Here is a 5,759-nt window from a genome sequence, read left to right as displayed (position 1 = left end):
TATATATATAAGGCTTATCAAGTCAGAAATAATCCTGATTGTGTTATAATTCTGCATTTGTGACACATTTTTGTCAAAAAATACTTAACAATACACTGTGTGACCATTTTCAAAGCAAGGAGCTCAATAAAGAATGTGCACAACTTGTATCACAAATACAGAATGAGCATAAACATTCAAAAAATATGGAAATGTTTGGATCAAAAGTTGAAAGTTTATTTTCACAACTATTAAAAATCATCAATGAGCCGGCAGTTTTGGGTACAGAAAGCCCACACTGGCATGTAACATGTAAACTTTACACAAAAAGATTCAAGTCCACATCCCAACCAGAGACCTTCATGCTTTCTCTGAGGTTTGAAGGAGGTTTAAACACAGAATTCTACGAACATCTTTCAAATACAATATAAAATAGTTGTGAATTTAATGACAGCAACCAGTTTAGAATATCCTAGAACAGGGAAAACARAGACTTTCTTGGTTCATTTAAAAAAATGAAGTATCTCAAATAATTAGGTTAACTGGAACATAAATCTGCACACAAAAAACAACAAATAAAACAAAAGATAAACAATAGTAGCACCTAAACCAGATCCAGAGATAACAGTGAGCATGTTGTATTCAAGCAAATGGAAGATGATGCAAAGAGAAATGGAAAACTGTAATGGACTTAAATAGTCAAACATTATAGAAATCATCACATCTTTTGAGCTAAAATGGAAAAGTAGATCAAACTTTGGATTCATTCTGGAGCTTTTATGAGCTGATGTCACATATAAACGCTCTGTCTCTTTAACAACCTCCTACCATTTCGGACACTCCCACTTCAGCATGTCTTCACAACAATGCTTCAAAGTAAATCTGCAGACTGAACTCTGAGGTGGAGCTTTGTATAAATAGGCGGTGCTTTGTACCACTAGGCTGATGATTTGAAGCTCGAAAAAGGTGATTTTGCATGACACCTCCCCCACAAATAACGCTGAACGTTCAAACATTTTTGCTGCTGAACTGTCAGCCATGTGTTTAAATTGATTTAATGACCAATAAATAAATAAATAAATAAATAAATAAATAAATAAATAAATAAATAAAGACTACAAGATGCAGTACAGTGTGCTGTGTGCCAAGTAAGCACTTAATACCAGATTAAAATCAAATAAATATTCTCAAAACTATGTAAAAAGGACCCATTTTTGGGTTTGATGCTTTGTCTTTTTGCCATTTTTAGATGAATATAGTATTTATTTATTGCCAAGTCACTGTTTTCCCTTGGAACTAGTACTAAATAGCACAGAATTTTTCTAAAACTGGTTATATATTAATGAGACCAGTGTTGTTATAGGGAGACCAACATAATGAGTTTTCAGCTGAACATATCCCCTGAAGGTCGGTGCCAACTGCACCCATCAGTCTTCACCTGTGACCTCATAAACTGCCCTTCTCCCCTGAATACAATGACCCCGACCCCCAACAAACCATCACATTCCCCCTCCTCAAAATGCCCACACTTGACGAAACACAGAAAGAGCAAATAGATTGGATTAAAGAAATCAAACAAAGAAAAAAAAAACAGAGAAGAGAAGAGGGAGAAAAAAGGAACAAACTTATAAGAATCCTTTGAGCTCTCCTGCCCTCAGCTGTTTATCTTGCAGATCGAGTTAAACAGAAGCCCCTTATAACTCCCCACATACCAGACAATATCACAGTGGCCCCTGCTTTACAAATATAAACATGGGCGCTTTATCAAAGAGCAGCGCAGCTCAATCAAACACGTCCAGGCTCCTTCGGCTAACCTAATTTACTTCCCTTGCCACAAAAAAAAAAAAAAAAAAAAAAAAAGAAAAACACTTATTTGATTTGAGCTTTTGGAACGTTTCATTTCGTCTGAAAACGGGGACCTTTTGGGAGGTCTGTTGATTAGGGTTTAAGGAGATTTCGCTGTGTTTACCTTCTAAAACCCACAGTGGGTTTCTGATCGTGGACAGATTTGCAGACGATCGTGAAAGAAAAGCCTGGGGTCGCACATAACGTGTTTTGTCCACAGAAAGAAGAGGTTGTTCGACTTAGTTGGGAAATGCACGGTTCCTCGTTTTCGCTCAAACTAAAGAGGACCGGTTTGGAGCTAAAAGTTAACTTTGATGCATCTGATACATGCAGGAAAGAGTTGCATCATCCTGGATTAGAGGAGGATTTGGAGCTTTTCCCTGTTGAAAGCAATAAGCAGAGCATAGCCTTAGTTTATTGGCGTTCCGGGGGCCCCTGTCATGAGTAAGTATGCACAAACACACACATACATAAAGGCAGAGGGAGGGAGGGGTGTCTTGGCAGCAGAGTGACTCCAGCCTCGGTGTTGGTCCAAAGGGAGCTTTGCTGGAAGAGAAATAGACATTAAAAAGTGCAGCCATTCCCCCTGGTGTTAACTGAAGGGTGGTCTCTCTGTTTTTGTCTCTTTCTGCACCTCTATCTCCTCAAGCCCCTCTTGGTCCCATCTCAAATCACTCCATCTCCCTCTTCGTTTTCCTTACACCCCCCTCCCCTCCCCTAATCTATCATATAATCATCCTCCCTCTGTTTAATACTACCCCTTTCATTTCCTCCTCGACTCCAAACTCCCCTTTCGTTCTCCTCCTTTTGTTTGCCTCACGACTGCAGAAACTTTGTCCCACTGTTTACTCGCCCTCTAAAAGTTTGTGTGAGCACCTCTCTTTGAACGGGGGGAGAAAACCGCGCCAAGACAAAGAGAAAGRTGTCGGGACTGTAAGGAAACAAAGTCTTGCTGATGCAGTGGTAATCATCAGACAGCATTTTTCTCTGTGGCTTTTTTTTTTTTTTTGTACTTTAAAATCAGCACACAAAAGTTGCTTTGGCTAGAGATTTTTTAGGTCTGCTTTTTTTTCCTCTAAAGGTGTTGGTTGGTAGATTTTACAGGTCTGTTTGGTGCCATTTAAACCATTTGCATGTTTTTTTTTTCAGCTCCTGTAAAAAAAAACAGTAATTCTCTTCCCCTCGGCTGCCTGSTAATAGATTAGTGCCAAATTTCTAACTTTCTCATACCAACACACCCAATAAAACTGTGGTCCCATGGCAAACTTACAGGGAAAGTGTAAAGCAACACCGCTGCTTTATTAGAAAGAAAGAAAAAAGAGGCAAAAGCTCTGAAGACCAAAAGTACACAATGAATATTTTGAGGGGACACATTAGAGCTGAGATGTTGAGTAACCATCACAGAGCTTTCCTTTTTACAAACTTGTAGCTAATAACAGTCTGACTACTCAAGGTTTAGGTTTGGCATGAAGCTTTCTATTAAATGATAATAAACATTGAGTTAACTAAACACAATAAACTTTTAAACCATGTGATTGTACAACCCAGACCCAGCAAGTCCAGGGAACTCGATTTCTATCTCATGAAGTCAAGTTTTAAATGACACTTGTGTTTGTGTGTCTGTGTTGTTGTGCCTGACAAATATTTTTCAGATTTATTTGTTCACCACAACTGCCAACTAACAAGATTTGACATCATGAGTGTCAAACATATAATCTTTTTTAACTGTTTTTGTTAAACAGTTCAATGGATTTCTTGCATTTTTGTTAAAAGTAAAGATCCTCCCCATCACATGTCAAACTCAAGRCCCGCAGGCCAAATGTGGCCCGTCACAACATTTGATGACACAGGAGCTTCAAAGATGTGACAAATTTAAAGTCAGCATCAACTGCATCAATCATAACGCATGATTATTTTTACAGCATCCCACCACTGGCTGTATTTTTGCTGGCTGCTTTCRCTGCAGCCCTGTTGTACTGGGAAGTGGGAATATTTAAACTGGATCACCCCTCCAGTGGGAATTCCCTGTAGGAATGTGGGAGAGTTCAGAATTCAGGACGGCAGCTGCTCACCCAACCCATTCTCACTCCCGAGTCGTCACATATTGACGTTTTTCAAAGGTCCCTTTGCGTCCAATTTTGACGCATCAGGTACCCCCCTTGCGTCATATTTTGACGGGATGGGGCGGAATCTGTTGTCGWAATTTCTGAAAGTGTAGAAAATGCACAAATACTACCGTCCCAAAGCGTGAAATTACGTTTATTCACTTTAGACATCCTGTCCCAGACCCTAGTACCTAAAATTAACCATTAACCGTGATACGTAAAATTAACCATTTTTAGAAAATGTAGGAAATTCATGGCAACTACGTGTTGCAAAGCCTAAAATTACCTAATGTTCACTGTAGACATCCTATCCCTGACCCCAGTCCCTAAACTTAACCATTTATCCTGATCCCTAATGTTAACCTCAGACCCCCGACCCAAAGACCCCTGGTGGCGCAACCCGGAAAAGCCGCGGGCGGCAAGGACTGACGCGAGGGGGGTACCTGATGCGTCAMAATTGGACGCAAAGGGACCTTTGAAAAACGTCAATATGTGACGACTCGGGAGTGAGAATGTGTTGGCTCACCACAACTCAACAGTAAGAAAACTCTCTTACTTTTCCTTTTAATAGTATTTCTGTTTTATTTATTTCACATTTAGTCAGTTGTAGAGTACTTTTTAGTGTTTATAAGAGGACATGTTAAAATGCTGTTTCTATGCAGGAAATACCACGTAGAGCTCAGTTATTGTTTGTTCTGCTCATCTGCAGCAATGAGAGGATGAATGTGATGTTTCATGTCGAGTCGAAGTTAAACATGAAACGCTGACATTAATTACAGCTGGCCCCTTGAGGACCACCATAATGCTCATGTGGCCCTCAGTGAAAATGAGTCTGACACCCCTGCTCTGCATGTATTTGCTATTAAAAGACTCAGGGATTATTGTTTTCTGCTGAATAATGATTGCAAATCTGTTACCTGCTATAAAGGCCAACCCTTTTATTTTTTCATTTTTTATTTTTTTCATTGTTACTTTACTGTCCAGAGTGTATACCACCATAAAAACAACACACAGTCAATCCTGATGGACCAAGATGTCCAACGATCACCACCTGTGCAGAAAAGTCTGAGCTTACAGAACAGGACTCTTTAGTCACAGAAGGATCCACAGGAGACAGTCGTCCTCGTCAGTGAAGGAAAAGGTTTTGGATGGAAACTCAAGTTTTCTTGGTTTGCATCATCCAGCCGTATCAAGCATTTTGTTCTGTGTAAAATCCATCCATCCTCTTTGCTCATTATTCCTTTTGGGGTCACTGGTGCCCATATCCAGCAGTCCCTGTGCGAGGGGCGGGATACATCCTGGACAGGTCGCAATTCCGTGACAGGTCGTGTAAAATTCAGCTTGATTTATTTTTCTTGCCCGCCTCCTGCTGATGTTCACTCTCCAACCATCCACCAACATTTTACAACAGTTTTCCCACAAATGCCAATAACAGTGACACGAGAACTTACAGTATTTTTGTTGCAACCTGCATTTTCTCCACTAGATGTCAGTAAATATTGTTCCCCTCAGCGCAGTGCTGAAAACAGTAATAACTCAGTTTGCTATTATAACCTGATACTGCCGTTTGGCAAAAACCTGTGTCTTTTCAACACTAAAACATAATTCAATTGAAAAATAGGCCGCAAACGTTTTGCAAAGCATTGATTTTTATTTACAGCGTCCTCAGCTCAGCGTCTTTTGAATCCGGCTCGAATGTCTGCAAGTGTTTGTTTCTTTCCAAACAGCCTCGGAGAAGTGATGGCATAATAAAAAGGCAGGCGCCAGGATCACATGTAGGCCAAGGAGTGTGTGTGTGTGTGTGTGTGTGTGTGTGTGTGTGTGTGTGTG

The sequence above is a fragment of the Austrofundulus limnaeus genome, unplaced genomic scaffold (assembly GCF_001266775.1).
Source record: "Austrofundulus limnaeus strain Quisiro unplaced genomic scaffold, Austrofundulus_limnaeus-1.0 Scaffold524, whole genome shotgun sequence".
NCBI classification, from domain to species: domain Eukaryota; kingdom Metazoa; phylum Chordata; class Actinopteri; order Cyprinodontiformes; family Rivulidae; genus Austrofundulus; species Austrofundulus limnaeus.
Note: the sequence above shows the minus strand (reverse complement) of the source record.